Genomic DNA, 18,485 nt, shown 5'->3' with positions numbered 1-18,485 from the left:
CCCGGCAAAGCAAGAGAAGACTGGTAACAGAACAACTTGTTTATTCTAACATAGCAAAAGAGCGGCCGGTCAGTTCGACCGAAGTGGAGAGACGGGAGAGCACGTAACTCAACAGTACAAATCGGAGCCTCTCTCCTGGCGTCCGGGGGCAGCTGCTCTTATACTCTCGGCGTCGCGGTCCAAAAGGGAAGGTCACGGGAAGAGCCCACGCGACGGCGGAGCATGAGCCCACGACGGCGCGCACGGTCGAGCCGAGAGACATGGCGAACCGAGTGCAGTGACGCATCGCCAACCCGCCCACACGACGGCGCGCACGGTTGAGCCGAGAGACCTCCTGGCTCCTCATTTGGTGAACTCCGCTCCCCGGCTGCCGCGCTTTGACAAGCGAGGGCACACACACACACACGCACACACGAAGACACGTGGCACTGAAACACGCCTGGACACGCTTGGCGGGGAAGCGTTGCGGCGGCGTCGCACGGGCCAAAATGTCCGCCGCTTTGGACGAAGCCCCGGCGTCCGTTGCATCCGCGCCGGCATTACCGCGCGTTGTAGGCGAAACGTAACACCCCTGATATCGCTCCCTTTCCGGAGACACACATTTTGATGCGGGCACCTTTTTCTCGATGCGCACTGGTATACGTGCATCTATGACTGTGCGAGTAGTAACGGTTCTAAGACAGTTCAAAAGTACACGGAGAACAAGCGGCTCGTTGAAAGATAGTGGCGCCACAGAACCTCAGTTTGGGGCAATTGTCGCCTGCAGAGACTCGTGTTACTTAGCGTAAAAACGGCGAAACACAGAGGCAAAGTAGCGCATCATTGTTATGTGTTCGGTTTATTTCTGTCTGTGTGTTTCGCAGTTCTGGCGCTGAACAACGGCGGTGCGCGCAACTTTTGAATAAGACGGAAGCAGAGAGAAATAACGATATGTTGGAATGGAAGTTCTGATCTACGAGGTACAACAATAGGTTTTCAAGAATACTGGTACTGGGAGGTCTTTCGGGACCACTATTCTTGAAATGCTGGCTAAGAACGGCTGACGTGTCCAGAAGATACAGACATCATGCGTTCCTATAGTGCAGTAGCAATCGCCCTTCCTCCTGTCTGGTCGCACCTCCTTTTCATTTCTATTTACGCAAACGGATCGCGCAATACGGTTATCAGTGCATTATCGGCCATTATGCAATAAAAGAAAGTGATCAACTAAATAGAAACCTTGTTTGTGCTTCTCGAGCTACACGAAACTAATGCAGCAACCATGCGGTCCATGTAGGAATTTCTTCCTCGTCGTTTACTGATACTTTAGTTCATTTACTCAAAGCTTCTATGTGACATTAAGTATAACACATTCTATTATCGTGTTTCATACTGCGTAGCCTTCGTGCCGTCGAGCCCAGCGCAGCCTTTCGCTACGCAAATAAAAAGAAGTGACGGAAAGGCTTTGTCGGGGGGCAAACGTTCTTGGGAACCACTGAGACGCAGTGCGAGACGACCACTGCGCAAGAGACCTTGGAATATGCTTTCGCTCTCGCCCTCTCTTGGAAAGCGGAGCGAAACGACGGCGGCGAACGGGGCCGCATCGGCGCGGCAATGAACTGTGGCTCACGCTGTTGCAGGAAATTGCGCACTTTGTTGCTGCGCGTAGTGTATCGCAGGCGCCGCGACGTACGTCCGTACGTCCGCGATTTCAAAATAAACTGTTTACGCGGAAATTACGCAACGGATTCTAACTGCAATATACACACGAAGCGAAGAGACAAAATGAGTCCCTGACGTTGTCCGATGGGTTGGCACGTCAGAAGCCGCATTTATCTCTCTCTCTCTCTCTCTCTCTCTCTCTCTCTATATATATATATATATATATATATATATAGCGTGTGTTAGAAGTTTAGGGAGAGAGATGAGGGTCGGGGACGGCAACAGCGTTACATAAGGAGAGGTACGGGCGCCCGCTGTACCTATACAGCAGGGGCCCGTCCCTGTATGAAACTGTATTAAAGACTGTATTAAAGATGTAAAAAACGCCCCCCCCCCCCCCGCCCGCACACACACGGTAGTTCCTAACTGCTACAGAATACAGTATTCAAAAGAACCAAGGAAGTACAGTGTCCAAGTAAATGCGGTTGTACGTGTGTACATTATTCTGTACATGGTTAGAAGTACTCGTGCCGGGTCACTCACGAGTACTCCCTTTGCCGTTCTGGGCGAAGACATTGTGAGCTATTCATGTTGATGTCGGCTGCAACTACTTGAAAGTTACTAAGTAATGTGAACGGACGAGCTTAAAGAGCCCCCAAACCCAGAGTGACGCTTATTCGCGACTGACTGAGTCCAAGAGTAAAAGATGGCCGTTAAGTACGGCCGAATGCGCGCACCCGCTTGGTATATCACGCAGCTCGTGGTCGCCGTTTCCAAGGAAAAGTGCGGAAAAAATCTACAAAGGTTAATCGACTTCGAGTCAAGATATATTGTGGCTCCTTGGGGTGATTGGGTCATGTTGCTGGAGTGCAAAGGTCAGGGTCAAGAGATGGGACGACAGAAGAATTGATGTGCAAGAAAAGTTTCCCTATATTTCTGGAGGGCGGCATCTCGCGCTGGTTACCATTTATCTTATTGTTCTACTTTTTCGAGGAAATGTCAAATCAGGCCTGAAGCAGTACTCGAAGCGATGCTGGAGTTCTAAGAGAGCATCTCCTGTTGTGCACGTCCTTGTGCGGTTTGCTTTGGGCAACAGATCGTGCCCACTAAGACGATAGTACTACGAAGTAGTTCGTCTTAGGAATATTGAGCCATTCTCTCGTCCTCGATTCTTTGCGCCTGTTTAGGTTATTTGTTTATTTATTTATTTGTACATACTGCAGCGCAATAAGCGCTATAGCAGGAGTGGATTAACAGAGGAAACTTATACAGAGAAAAGTACGATACAACGATTAGGGTGATGTGCTAGGACCATTCATCCTCGATGGCAAATACAAAACTTCGGGGTGAACATGAGCGAATAGACCCAGGTAAGGAATTCCAGTCTTCTATAGAGCGAGGGAAAGGCTGAATTTAAACATATAAGTGGCGTGAAAAGTAGGGCATCAAGTTCAAGTTGTGATGTCGTCTCGTCGATGACTCTGGCGCGGGGCTAGTATAGTTTTTTGAAAGTCTAACGGAAGAATTGACGATGGTGTGCGAGAAATCTAAAGATGCTATGCGACGACGTGAATAGAGCGAAGTTAAATTCAAGGAACGAAGTGTAGAAGAGCGTGAAAAGTCACGATCATAACGGTGACATATAAATCTTACAGCTTCTTTCTGGATTGCTTCTAGCCTGTTAATCTCACACTGCTTATAACGGTTCCAAACGACAGACGCGCAGTCAACAACAGGACGGATTAGCGATTTATATAACAGTAGCTTAGTATCTTTTGGAGAGTTGGATAGTGTACGACATAGGTAACCTATTTTTTTAGTGCTTTGTTACAAATGTAATCATTGTGATTAGACCATGACATGTTATGCGTTAAAATGACATACTTATACTCATATACCCTACACGCGTTTATTGAAGGAGTAATGAAAAAATGAAGGAATATATTTTTTAGAGGAGGTGATAAGGACGGTTTTATCGAAGTGAATGTTCAATTGCCAGGTGTCGCACCAAGTGCAAAACCTATAAAATGACTCTTGGAGGCGGTAATGATCATCACAAGAGTTAATAACTTCAGATAAAACACAATCATCGACATGACGCCGAATGGTAGAAGAGATATTAACAGGCAAATCATTTATGTAAATTAAAAAAATGCAGTGGCCCAAGAAGGGAGCCTTGATGCACTACAGATGTCACATCAATAGCAGTAGATTCGGTCGAGCTGTAAGAGACGAACTGGGAACGAAGTGAAAGAAAGCTTGAAATGCACTTAACCAGTTGAGGATTATTTAGTACAGCGTTAGGTTAAGCAAGGAGTTTAGAATGTAATACTGTGTCAAATCAAAAGATAGCGTCAACAAGGCTGCCAACGTCCAGGTTGCCAAGGTTAAGAAAAATGTCCTGCGTAAACTCAACTGCGTTGTCGTACTAAAACCGCGCCTAAGCCCATGCTGTATGTTAAATAGCAGATTATGAGATTCTAGGAAAAGTAGTATGTGTTTGTGAATTATATGTTCTAAGATTTTGCATGACTGTGATGTTATTGAAATCGGTCTGTAGTTCGATAAAGACTTCTTATCACCAGATTTATAGAGAGTAAACACATTAGCTAACTTCCACGAGGAAGGAACAGTGGCAGATAATAAAGATTTGTTATATGTGACCGTCAGATACCTTGATGACCCCAAGGAATAGCGAACCAAGAATTCATTGTGTATCCCGTCCGGACAGGTGCATTTCTTGGTATCGAAGTTTAATACGACGTTAAGACCGCCTTCATTGTTTATGTCAATATCAGTGATTCTTTCAGAACAATCTATATTGGTGAGAGAAGGAATGAATTTGTTATCGGGTACAAAAGCAGGACTGAAAATACTTGTTGAAAGCATCCGCTATTACTGACAGATCACTGATGACGTCATTATCAATTTTGAATGAAGTGGGTGAAGCATCGCGAGGTAAGATAGAAGGCCAATATTTACGAGGGTTAGTTCTTAAAAGATGAGGCAGTTGAACGCGAAAAAAGAAATATTTGGCCGTTTGCATTTTCAAATTAAGTTTTTTTTTTTTGCATTGTGAAGCCTGTCCAGGATTATGGGATCGTCGGTTCGTTTAGAACGCCTAAGCCTTCGCACACGACGAGATAAATACAAGATGTCGCGAGTCATCCAAGGAATGTTAGCATTACTTTTCTTAGTTCTAATGGGCACAGATTGTTGAACACATGACTTGACAAGATCCTCAAAGTAATTGACAAGACAATTTACATCCTGTCTGTTTGACAGAGAGCAAAACGTAACGAAATGATCAGCTAAGAGATCAGTGATTGTCCGCACGGGTGAAGTCAGGGAAACGAGTAAATGTAGTAATCCGAAGTAGCTCCCAAATGTTCCACGCAGTTTTGTAGTGCATCGAATTGCTTGAGTGCGCTTTCGCTCTCGTACTGCTATAGGTATACTTTTCAATTTTCCACTTTTGATTTCGCTTTGGCTTACGAAGGCGCAGCGGGGGATCAACGGCATCCGTAGTGGCTCTCATCATGCCCCGTTATACTGGTTTACTGCGTCGAGTGCGCGTCGACTATAGCGGCATAGTGCAGAGTACTTTTAAGACAGAAAGAAACTGTAGTGCTCATCCGACGGGGCCCCGTGTAATAAACCCATTAGCATAAACTAATAAGACCGCGGGTTATAAATATTAATGACGGAAAGTGCGCTTTCGGACTCACCGTTGAATACGGGATGGGAAACGTTCGAACGCCGCGACTAATCGGATGCCCTTTGTGACGACGACGACGACGATGACCGGGACGTTATCTGGGAAGGCGGCAGCCAAGGGTCGTCCTTGACCCCGTTGTGCGGACGCTGTGTCGCAGCGACCCACCGGTTCCTTCGCCACAGCGGTGGAGACAGGAGCGTCCGCCGGCTGATGGACAGGATTCGACGAGCACTGGCGAAGCGTCCGGGCGAAGTAGCAGTACGGGATCCCAAGGCTGAGCTAGCCTTCCGTCTTCGCTGCGACCGGCGGCTGCGCGAGGGATGAGGAGTCTGCGGAAGAGAGAGAGAGGAGGAGGAGAACGGACCGTTAGCCGAACACTGGGTCGACGACAGCGGACGGAGGCGGGCGCCCGCGTTACCTCGCGTACTTTATCCGGTAAGGCTAAACGATCGTGCGGTTGTGGTTAACCTTTCCGGGCGATATGTCGATAATACGAGAACCATAATGGACAGACGGCGTCAAAGTAGACGAGAACTATGAGTGAGGTTAGGGACTATGAGTAAGTTGCCTGCGGGGGCAACTTAATCTTTAAAACGGCCGTTTTCTCTAGTGACGTCAAGAGATCGAAAATAATTCCTGTGTATAAAAAAGGAGACCTCACCTTATTAACAAATTAGAGACCTATCTGCCGTGTTTTAGTAAAGCAGTAGAAAAACTAATTGAACGGCGCCTCTCTAACTACTTGGACAAGTTCAAACTATTACCACCAAGACAGTTTGCTTTTCGTCCTGGATATTCTACTAATCTTGTTTTAATCAAGCTCACTGACAATGCTTCTATGCTTCTATGCTCTGACTATGTTTCTATAAAGCTCATCATTTCTCATTAACTCTGTAACAGAGAATAAACATGCTCGCAGCAGTTGCGTTCGGTAAGTGTCTGGGCGGCAGCAGATCGCGAGATCGGAAAGCGTGCACTAGTTGAGCCTGAGCAGCTACACACTTCACTGAGTTGCGTCCGTATACTATGGATTGAAGGTTCGGCCAGACACCGCAAGTATACTGCTGCCATGGGACGATGACTCTGTGGACTCGGGTATTTTGCGCTAGCGGATTACATGTTTCGTATTCCCATATTGCGAGCGACTATGCTATAAAAATTACTTTTAGGTGAACGCCAAAACCACACGCACTCTGCCTACAAACGACACTATCCGTAGAAATGTGGTACGACCGCTCGTATGGCGAATCACTTGCCTAACAGTTGGCTCTTAATAAGCTAGCAGCAAACAGTTCCGGTCACTCAATTTTCTGGGGCAAAAATTCCTATTGTTCATTGTTCGTCATCTTCGTGCTGACAGCATTATGTCGATCCCTAGATCAAGTTCACAATCACATTCCGCAGTATCCATTGCTACAAAGCTATCAGATGAGCGATATGAGAGAGACTGTTACGGACGGGAAACGTTGCGCGGAATGGGAGCGGAAGTTTATTACAGTTGAGGCTGACTTTTCTCTTTCATTTTTTTTCTATGTTCACAGCTCCATGTAATCGTTGCCTATCAATTGACCTCCATTTCTGCTCACGTCCGGTTTGTTACACTGTATTTTGTAAACATGCTGCTTTGCGCAATTATCAGCTCTAAAGATAGACGTCTCCAATGGCTGCTTCCAATTGAAAGCAGGACACTACGAATCGTTATAGTGTAAACCAGCCCGTTTCCAGTTTCTATAGCTGAGGAAATGCCTCTTAAGTACGTGCTGTTGTCTGTGGACGTTGCGTAATCACCGGCGTGCCAGGCGATCAGCCCGGCTAACAACGTGTGTGTGTGTGTGTGTGTGTGTGTGTGTGTGTGTGTGTGTGTGTGTGTGTGTGAGAGAGAGAGAGAGAGAGAGAGAGAGAAGGGAAGAAGGAAAGGCAGGGAGGTTAACCAGACTGAGTCCAGTTTGCTACCCTACACGTGGGGAGGGGAATGGGGAGTGAAAGAGAGAGAGAGAGAGAACTTAGGTGTAGGATATCTATAGTCGGGCACTCAAGTCTGTTGCCCTCAGTTAGTGAAAAAGCGCTCGAACTGCTTTCTGGGCTAATGAACTGTGAGGCCAGGCTCCCAAGATCTTCGCTTCCGTAAATGGCCTGTCATCCAGTCTACTTAAGGCACACTGGAGAGTCTCACGTTGATTATTGAAGCGAGAACAGTGGCACAGAAGGTGACTGATGGTCTTTTCACACTTGCACTTAGCGCACATTGGTGAATCCGCCATTCCAATACGATAGCTGTAGGAGTTGGTGAATGCTACTCCTACCCACAGCCGACACAGCAGTGTTGCGTCACCTCGTGGAAGGTTCGCTGGTAATTTAAGTTTCAAGGATGGGTCGAGGCTGTATAAACGACGCTTAGAGTTCTGTGGTGTATGCCAGTAACCTAATGTGAGGGTACGAGCGAGACTGCGAAGCTCTCTTGCAGCGTCGACTCTCGATAAAGGTATAAGGAGTGTCGGTGAGCCAGCCTGGGCACGTCGGGCAGCGTCATCGGCGAGGTGATTACCAACGATGCCACAATGTCCCGGCAGCGACTGAAATATGATATCATGTCCTCGTTCAGAAGCGCAATGGCAGGTTTCATTGATTTGTGACACCAGCTGTTCATAATTGCCACGTCGTAAACTTCGCAAGCTCTGGAGGGCTGCTTTCGAGTCACAAAATATTGCCCATTTGTTGGGCGGTTTTTTTTTTCAGAGTATTCGACAGCAGCGCGAAGAGCGGCCAGTTCCGAACCTGTAGATGTCGTTACGTGTGAAGTCTTAAACTTGAAGACGACCGATTGAGATGGTAGAACAACGGCGCCCGTAGAATTTTCCGAGACGGAATCATCCGTGTAAACATGGATTCGGTTTGCGTATGAACAATGCAAAAATTCCAATGTGATCTGCTTGAAAGCCGCGGTGGTCAGGCTAGCTTTCTTCACTATTCCTGGAACAGCAAGGTACACAGGAGGCTTCTTCAAGCACCACATAGGGGATGGCGTTCTTGTTGCGGGTGAGTGCCTCAAAGACAAAGAGTGCCGGTTAGCCGCAATTGATATGGAGAACGCTGCCTTGGGTCTTTTCTCAGGCAAGCGAGCGAGATGGTGGTCAGGGACGCTGGATATATGGCGAACATGCGCTCGGAGTGCGTCGATAGCCATATAGGTCATTATTGGGTGGTCTCTCGCGGTGGCAATTGTTGCCACGGTTGAAGCATTTCGAGGTAGCCCCAGACATGTTCGAAGGGCTTGGCCTTGAATGCTCTGTAGGACATGGATGTTAGTTTTGTTAGCATTGGACAGCACTGGTGTGCTGTATGGCAAGTATCCTAGGAAGAGCGTCATGTATAGTTGAAGCATAGATGCCACGGATGTGCCCCACGTTTTACCGGCAAGAAACCCTAGTATATGGGAGATAGAAGTAAGCCTCTTCTTCAAGTATGAGATGTGGGGGCTCCATGGAAGGTCTCTGTCTATAATAAATCCTAGGAATCGGTGAGTTTTTGCGTAGGAAAATGGTTGGTGGTTAATAAAAGCGGAGTACCAGGTCATGGGCTTGTGGGTAAAAGCGACTAAGGCGCACTTCTCGGTTGAAATGCTGAGGCCTTGAGCACGCAGGTACGATGATGTTAGGATCACTGCTTTTTGGAGCCGTGCACGCACCTGGAGACGTGTAACTGCCGAGGCCCATATGCATATGTCGTCAGCATATATGGAAAGGTTTACTGTATGTGGTAGAACGTCGGCAAGTCCAATGATTGCAAGGTTGAACAAAGTGGGGCTAAGAACCCCACCCTGAGGGACGCCACGGCAAGTGTAATGGTCAGCGGTTCGGCCATCTGCACTGTGCACAAAGAAGGATCTTTTGAATAGATAGCTCCGAATCCACCGAAACATGCGTCCACCAATTCCATTATTTTCCAGGGCATCTATGATGGCTTCATGCGTTACATTATCATAGGCGCTTTTCACGTCGAGGAATAGTGCAACCGATATACGCTTGTGGTGTTTTTCTTGTTGTACAGACGTGACGAGGTCGATGACGTTGTCAATAGAGGAACGGCCTCTTCTAAACCCAGCCATGGCCTCGGGGTATACGTTGTGGCGCTCAAGGTACCACTCTAGGCGGGTGAGAATCATTCTTTCCATGACCTTCCCAACACAGCTGGACAGCGCAATGGGTCGGTAGGACGCTAGGTCAAGTGGCGACTTTCCAGGCTTCAGGAGTGGTATCAAGCGGCTGGACTTCCGCCGCTCAGGAACGACGCCATCATTTCATGACTGGTTATAACACTCCAGAAGTCTACTTCGGCCATCTTCACCTAGGTGGCATAAAGCAGCGCAGGTGATGCCGTCTGGTCCTGGCGACGATGAGCGCCTGCATGTGGCCAGAGCAGCGTCCAATTCCTCAAGTGAGAAGGACACATTCAATTCTGGGAAGCGTGTCGCAGGAATCTCACCCAGAATTTCGCTATTGATGGTGACCACACTGCCCGCAATCTTCACACAGAAATAACGTGTGTTTCCCGTTAAAGTCACGATCTCTCTCTCTCTCTGAGTGCGTGCGTGTGTGTGCTCCGCTCTCTCTAAGCTATAGCCCGCCCGTCCGATTTTACTCAGAGCGCTCGAAACGGCTGCCTGGAATGCGGCTTCCCTCGTAACCTTCGAAATTCGTGCTCTCAAGGCACGTTAAACAAGCAGGCAGCTATCCCTTAATTGCGAGCGGGTATTATATGCTACCCGACGCGCGCGCGCGCTCGGGCAAAGCCGCACACCTGTACGTGCCAATCGTGTGCGAATGGCAAAATGAGCAGAGCGAGAGAAGGAGAGCTCGAGGATAGAGGCATGCTGGTAGAAAGAAGGGGTAGAGAGACCGGCGGGGGATGACAGCGCACGGAGGCCGGAGCGCCGCGCCCTTGATTTCGTCAGCGACCGACCGCATCACGAGTGGGTTGCCGGGCGGCCACCGAGCCACGCGCATACGCACACATCACACGCCCGGTGCAACAACGCGCCGCGCTGCGACGGGCCACGCGCGGTTACGCAGCAGACCGCGCGCTTCGTGGGATCACGTATATGCGTGCTCCCGGAGAGACCGAGGAAGTAATAAAAAAGAAAACTTTCTCGCTCGGAGACAGACAAGGCCGCGGCGGCGGATCGCCGGCCCAGCAAGGAGAGCCCGAGAGACGAAGGAATTATGCATACCCCCGTGTGCGTTAGACGCCGCCGCCAGAGCAGAAATACTGGGGGCGTGTCACTGTGAGTGTGTGCGCGCGTGAGAAGGTGTAACAGCAGCCGCGTTGCGTCTGTTGCGGTCTCCTGGGCTGTCTCGCAAGCGGAGCGACTGCGCAGTGAAGTGACTTGTGCGTAGACTGCAGCGTGCAATATACTACGTCCGTTGCAGCATGCGCAGTGTGGCCGAAAAGAAGACGGCGCAATTACGGCAACGCTCGAGCAAAATATATGGACGCAATCAACGCGGATGATTGGAAATGAATTGAACGGAACGCGGTCGACCTTACGTCGACTTCTCGCTGTTGGCTTTTATCCGCAGTTACCACGTAGATTTGGGCTTGGCGAACGTTTGGTGCTTGCAGATATCGTCCCTTTCTTACTATATTCGCTCACATTCGTGCGTTCCGCAGACGCCCCGTATACACTGACTATGCGAAGTATGACAGGCGGTATAGAGCAAGAACAAAAATAACTGAGCTTTTATTATTCGATGCACGCTACGCGTTAACTATGCCTAGTCTCGCCAGTTAGTAGGAAATATTGTCACTACAGTTTTAAGCTGCAGACTGAGACGAGTTCAGGAATGGATGCGCATCAAAAGAAGCTTGGCTGCATAACCTTACAGTGATCGCGTGTCAATATGAAAGATCACATAGCTTGTCGAATGTGCACGGCGACCTTTAGATATGCAAACAAAAAATCCGCCCTATTTCATTCACAGTGGCCTCGACGTAAGCTTTGCTGGCACGCTATGGTAGCGAGCAGTGTCTTAACAAACCAAGCCAAAGCAGTTTTAAATAAGGTGCCTCGTGCGTTTAGGATTACCATACATGCGACTGGTTACATTTGATGGTCACCGTGTAGGCAGGTGACTACTACAAGTTCACTGAGTGATACAGAGTTACAGCGTAGCCTGCGGCATGACCTGCAAAGCCCGCAACTTATCTTTGCGTTCACGTATATAGGCTCCATAGTAGATGGCGGCATGTTATTATGACCGTATAGATAGATGGTCTGTATATACAGGATCTGATGGACCCCGTATGGCGTACTCGGTCTTTGCAACTATCACTCGTCAATACTGTGACGCCTTAGCACGAGTCCTGCGACCTAAAAACTGCCGCCACCGCACACAGTTACGCAACGAGTAAAACCTAATATGACTTACGCACTTACTTCACCCTGAAGATTATGTATGCCTGTGAAAAACTGTAATAACATCCTGCTATAGACATCTGCCATGACAAACAGCCTAGTGAGAAGCGGTCACAACTAAACATAACTCCAGTGCTCGTCTCATAGCATATGTTCTCGTGGAAAAAAAAGCGGTGTGACAATTACTGAACAGTCTCGACCGTTGCAAGACGCCTTGCTTCCTGCCTGGCGGCCGCGCGAATTCGAATAAGCGAGCGAGAAGCTGGATGAGGTGGCAGGCCGGTGATCCTATTCTTCGTGTTCGTGAAGCGAAAGTTACGTCTATCTATACCTTACAGGCTCACGCCAAATATGTTACTCAAGCCCGCTCACTCACTCGTTGTACGGGTGTGCAACGTCGCCGCACGTTACACAAGCGCACTTCTTTTGATTTTTCCGAGTCCGGCTGTTGGGGAGTCCATCGGGTAGCCCGGAGATGTGAATACTCGGGTGAAGCCACTCCGTTTGCGCCTCGCATACTTCGCGAAGGGCCGCGCCGTGGAAGCTTGGCGAAAGGATCGCTCTGTATGTTCACGTGTTTTCGCTCCGTCACTCGGTCCGCGAGCTGGCCACCGGTCACGTTACGGAAGCTAGGTTGGCGAGGAACACGAGCTTCCCGTAATGCTATGCATCCGCTCCGCCGCTTATGCCAACGTCGGCCCGGCGTGACTCAGGCGCCTCGCAGCCACATTTTCGCCTTGCCAACGTCGACGCCAGTTAACGCGCGCAGCCAGGGACCGTATTATGCAAGGATTCTTTTAGTTCGATTCTGTTCCGCCATTATCATTCCTCCCACTGAGCGGCAGATCACCGCGATAGCGGGGGCGCGCCTTCGTAAGAGCCAATGACGAAGGGCAAGAAAAGAATGGAAAAATAAGAAGGATCGTTACACGATACGGCCCCAGCAGGGGGCCCTGTGCAGCTGGTTAATTAGCCAGAGTGGGCTTCAAGCAGTGGCTGAAACGCGTGGTACTGTCGATTTTAACGTAGCGAGTTCCTTCCTTGACTTGGTTAATATCGAGTCACCACTTTTCGCGTACGTGCATGAGTGGAGGGAACTAAAAGGCCAACCACTCAGTAGGCTGCTGATTGGTCCACGCGCAATTATCTAGTGACTTTTCTAGCCTCGTCTCGAAACAGAACCTCCCCGTATCCTTGCAAGTGCTTACAGAGTTCTCTTAACAGACAGTACTGCTGGCTCACAGCGCTGTGCTGCGCAACAGGGACACATTTCTTACATTTTTAAAGCGAACGTTTCTTTGCAAACCCTCCCGGACTTTCCCGACCATGGCTGTTGCTGCTGCTGTCTTGCCGAATAGCTCAAACTTAAAGAAATTTGAATTACGTATACTTTATGGTTAGAGCGCCGGTAGCCCGATGCCCTAACCATTGGGTCACAATCGCATGAATGCTTGTATTGCGCCAACGCCAACTGTAGCTCTCTGAGATGATCGCCGCGTGTGTCACTTTGCGCATAGCAGGGGGTGCGCGAGAGCACATGCGCGAGCGCCAGTTTCTTTTTACACGAAAGACGCAGTGCTGAGACTGGCAAATTTGTAGCATTGGATTAACCGCTTTACGAAAGCTTTACTTCGCATAGATTACAAGATGCACGTTGGATCTGCATAATTTTGTTTTTCCATCCATGCTTCGTTTTGCTTGCAATGGATGCATCACGAGAACGCGTGGTTTAGTCTATTTCCACCGCGGTCTTCAATATGATTGTGTAAGGCGGCGTTCGGAATATTACTCGCAGGATTTTTACATAGAACGGCTTCGCGTGGCTTTACTAGGCACACTATCTTGACCTTCCGGGCGTACGGAACGCCGGATCGTGCTCAGTGCACTGTGCCGTAGACGATTGACCGTGTCCTTTGTGTGTGCCCGTTGACTGTCCTTCGAGTGCAGTGGGCATGACGGCCAAGAGAGACGGCCAAAGACTGTTCCTTTGGTGCGTATCGACAAGCGGACATTTTTCTGAAAGAGTTATTTTTTGCTACCTGGCCACATGCGATAGAGGCCATTGTAGATTTTTTTAGGGAAAGCGAACTGGTCGGGCGACTCCATGTAGTGCTTCCAATTTCTATAATCAGCTTTTTTTTTTTTACTTTTATTCATGGACGTGACCGAGTGTCTCTGTCATAATGGTCCTTTTATCTCTTTCTTTTCTGTTACATCTGCCTTGTTCCAACGCTCAGCGGCTGATTAGAACTCGCTGGCTTAGGGCAGGCGTTCAGCGCTTCCATTTTCTAAACCGTTCTCTCTCTCTCCAACACACGCACACACGCACGCAAAAGCAGTGTGTTTGCTAGAGATGCCAGACTGCTAGAGATGACTTTTTCTCGCGACGGACGTGCGACCCAAAAGGAAGCCGCGGCATCACTTCGTATACCGGCTTGCTCTTTGACAACCGCTTTCGGTGGAGCCTTTGTCGGGTCGTCAACGTCACTCGTGATAGGTGGGTCTTCGCTGACAACGAGGGGGAAACGCGCTAGGCGACGTTGCAGAAACAAGGACGCGGAGAAAGTTTCTGTGCAACGTTGTTACAGCTCTGCAGCGGGAGGGACACGCGAGCGACCACAATGGCATGCTGATGCCATGCAAAACTAAATGTGTCGAACGTATAACGTCATCGCCCGGTGCGGACGTTTAGATAGCGCGTCAGCGAAGGGTGATTCCATACAGTGGTTCGCTATGCACGGGGCGGCTTTCGGGGCGGAGACATGGAGCCTTCACGGGCACACGGCGCCCACAACGAAGGTTCCTTTTAACCGAAGAAAGGCCGCGATTCACGCAAAGTGTGCACCTTCTTGACCCGCAAGGCGACCGCCGTCGAGTCGCACGTGGCGGCGAAAAAAAAGAAACGCCCGAATATTTAAAAAATATGTATAATTATTCAACGTATTTTATGGAAGTTGCAAAGAGTAGCCCGTCGCTTGTCTCGCTCAATGAGATGGCCGGCCCAAAGTGTCTTTGCAAAGGTATATTTGCAACCGTGCGAACAACACAAGACAACGAAGGCCTGAGGAAGCACGGGGGAAATTCACGGTTACGCTTAATTGAAACGTAGAAATAATAAAGCAAAGAGACATGAATAAGGGCGTGCGAATATTCGAAACTTTCGAATGACGAATCAAATATTGCCCTGTTCGATTCGGTCCTGGAATCAAACAGCCACTGTTCTAAAATGCGAATATTTTTGAAAATGTTTCCGAATAATTTCGAGCGCATAACAATAGAAAAATGAAGCAAGATTTATCCTTGTCTGCTGCAGTGGACATAAAAGGCGGGAAAATACGCGAGCATGCGGCGACACGTACCCTGGGAGCCAGACTTTTTCAGCTGAACCACGATCATTTGCACTCACATTTCGCTCGACATGGCAGTCGGCAATCGCTGCTGTGTGGTACTATTTATCGACGCTGCAACGGTGTGCTCTCTTCAGTGTGAATCTGAATATGCTCGATTGCAACATTATTTGATGCAATAGTGGCACCATTCGCAGAGACAATGCAAGTAGAAAATACCTGCTTTCTTTTTTTTCGCTCTGACATGGCTGAATTGTCAACGCCATTTATTTTCGAGTCTTGAGTTATACAGAGATCCTAACGGGATCGTATAAGGCTGCCGTTTAAAGCTCTGATAATGCACAACCATGCAAGCAGCGAAGTAACTTTATTATTTGCTTATAATGCTGCACTTGAGGTTTTCCTAAAGCGTGCTTCGTAATTTGCGGTGCAATTATATAAACTTGATAGTGTAACAATTACTGGGATGTCAACATTGTTTCATATTATAGGCAAAAAGGATGCTGATTATCCGAAAATTATTCGAAAAGTATTTGATATTCATATTTGATTCGTCTTCGATTCGGTCTCAAAATGTACCATTCGCACACCCCTATAGAAGTGAAGATGGACGAAAAGATAACTTGCCGCCGGTGGAAGCAGCATCCACGTCTTCCGCATTATGCGTTTTACCATTTACGCTCCCGTGGCCGCCATCCTCCTGGAACGCCCGTCTATACTTACTTAGGCATTTGTGTACGAGATCATACGCGGGAGCCAGCGCCCCTCGCGGCCATGGCATCCCCACGTAATAGCCAACGACTGCGCTGCCGATTCAGCAACAGCACACAAAAAATCTAGAGGCGGCTGTATCCTAACTGAAGAACTTTCTCTCTCTCTGTGTCTCTCTTTTAGGAGCCTCGCGACGAATACTGCATGCAGGCGGTCATTGCAACGCTGTGGAGAATCGATCTTCGAAAGCTGACTGCTTAGTATGCTCATCGTACACCAGAAACAAGGTTACAGAAACTCAACGTCCCACTATTCTGTTTGTTTCGGCGCCAGTCGCCATTGATATTCCTGCAGCGTACTGGAAGGCTCTGAATCAAGTGTCGAAGGCGCACAGTTCCGGCGAAAACGATAAGGCGATAGGTCGAAAGCGGTCTATATATTGAAGGACGCGGAGGTTAGCGCCGCGTGCCTTATAGGAATACGCGATGAGTGCGATGCGCAAAGCAATTGCCCTCTTATTCGCGCTTTGAAAGTTCGCCACATGTAGCGTCGGCGTCAAGATCGCCTGAGGTTTGAGTAGTCATGTGATGTTGACCGGATTCATCGAGAGCACAATTTGTTGTGCTTCTAATTACCTGCCGGCATAGGAGAGCATACGACCCTTACAGCTCCTGGAGCTCGTTAATATTGAGATGAAGTTTTACTTTCTGCAAATGTTTCGGCTGTAAGTCAGCGCTGTCATTTCGATGAGTCCAATTCGCAACATTTTTAAAGAAATGAAATGACGGCAAATGACGGAGATTTATTAACTTCACACTGGTTGTCGCAACCCCTTTTTACATTCACAATAAGAAACAAATATGAGACAGCAGGAGACGTCACAAGTTGGTTAGAACAATCGCAATGAGAGCCAATTAAAGGACATATGTGGTTCCCATGTAATCCGAGATATACAGGATGTCTTTTTTTTTCTCTCTTGCTCTTTCCTATGTTTTTTTTTTTTTGACCGTACAGAATTTTTAAACATCGCCTGTCGCAGGCAGCACTATTGTAGTTCTTGAGCTGGATTACTTGCACGCGAAATCGAAATGCATAGGCGACTAGTTAACGAAATTTCGTTAATTAAGTGCTTATTTACTTCGCGACACATATCGCAAATTGAGAATTGCAGTCGATGAGTTAGCAAGGTATATCGACTTATCGACTTGGAACGGATTCTCAGAACCACACCAGTTTCGAGATAACACACCCGCCCGCACACACACACACACACACACGACATAAATACATGTACGAAGCTTATATGAGCACCGAATGCTAGTCATGCATGCTGACTGACATAGTGCCGAATATGCGCGCCTGCCTTTCTTTCACGCAATAAAGACATTAAATTCATATGTAACACCTGAACATGCAGGCTCGTGTGTATTGCTAAAGCGCACACACCTCTGAATGAAAATGCGTATTATATTCAACGGGTTCTTCGATTACCTTGATTATCTATGATTTCAGCATCGGAATGTGTCACTGGTTTCGTGGACAATCTCGAGCTGTCCTACAAGATGGCTATGCTCCATGCACTGTGACAGAGGTAGAGAGAGGCCCTAATTCACGTGTATGTGTAGATGTGACAGAATATCATTATATTCTATAGCTTCTTTCGTTGACTTACGCCTCCATGACTAATTGCCAGCGAAGCTGTTTAGGCTGCATACATGGGCTGCATGCATTATGAAATCATGCATTTTTTTTTCACACGGCACCACACTACGCCGACACAAGCGCCGCCACGGTCACCGCACCTGCTCCCATTCGGCTGCCGCAACCGCTGCTGCAGCCACGCCGGCACTGCCGACGCGCGTGACGTCATAACCGCAGAAGCGCAGGCCACGTGCACAGGCGCCCTCGCCACACTCTTTCCCCATCTCATTATTCTTGAAACAGAATTTAAAGCAAATAAAGCGCATGAAGGCCAACTTGCGACACTAGGTGCACCTTCGACACTAAGTGCACTAGTGCACTAGTGCACTAAGTTGCCCTGGCCAAGCCCACCTCCTCCGCGGGTCGGCCCATGCGTTCCTGTCCACGCGCCGTGATGCGGCCGTAAGCCGGCCAGGGTAACCCCGCATGAGCTCCCCAGCGAACGCATGCGGCGAGGGATGCATACGGGGGGCCAAAGGTGTAAACAGCTTCGCTGTAAAACATCATCCCATTCCACGCCCTCTCTGATTTTTCATTTTATTCTTTTTACATTTTGCCTACTGCAATATTGACCCTCTGGGTATGTGTCCCTGGGTATGTGCCTCACATGAGTCAGAGAACGTTGTATCGGCCGAAACCTGCGCTGCGTGAGCGTATGGCCGTTGCCCCTACGTAATGGTACCGAAGCGGATTACGTGTTTGCGCGAGGTGTCAACGCAATAAGACTTTACCTTTGCGTTTCATGATTTAGACCCCTCACAGACCTCTTCTCACTACGTTACATACACCCTCTTCCCAATAAATAATAATAATAAAAAAAAAAAACATCCACGGAATGAAGCGATGACACACCTAAAGTAATGAGTCACATCTTGTTCAACAAATGACTCAAATGTTCACGTCTCAACATGACTCAAAATTTTCTTTATCGGGTACTAAAAATAATTATAATGTT

The 18,485-nt window shown here is 48.3% G+C and overlaps 1 protein-coding gene across 3 annotated transcripts in view; it reads right to left on the bottom strand.

The window, feature by feature from the left end:
• Window positions 1-18,485, bottom strand: part of LOC126548579 (SH2 domain-containing protein 4A-like) — a 387,266-nt gene that overhangs the window by 239,585 nt on the left and 129,196 nt on the right. For all 3 annotated transcript variants that reach the window (XM_072285115.1, XM_055063310.2, XM_072285116.1), the window contains exon 2: window positions 5,370-5,688. The gene's annotated coding sequence lies outside the window, so the exon portion shown is untranslated. The remainder of the gene's footprint in view (window positions 1-5,369; window positions 5,689-18,485) is intronic.

The sequence above is a fragment of the Dermacentor andersoni genome, chromosome 1 (assembly GCF_023375885.2).
Source record: "Dermacentor andersoni chromosome 1, qqDerAnde1_hic_scaffold, whole genome shotgun sequence".
NCBI classification, from domain to species: Eukaryota; Metazoa; Arthropoda; class Arachnida; order Ixodida; family Ixodidae; genus Dermacentor; species Dermacentor andersoni.
The sequence above is the reverse complement of the archived record's forward strand: the minus strand, read 5'-3'. Positions and strand labels throughout refer to the sequence as shown.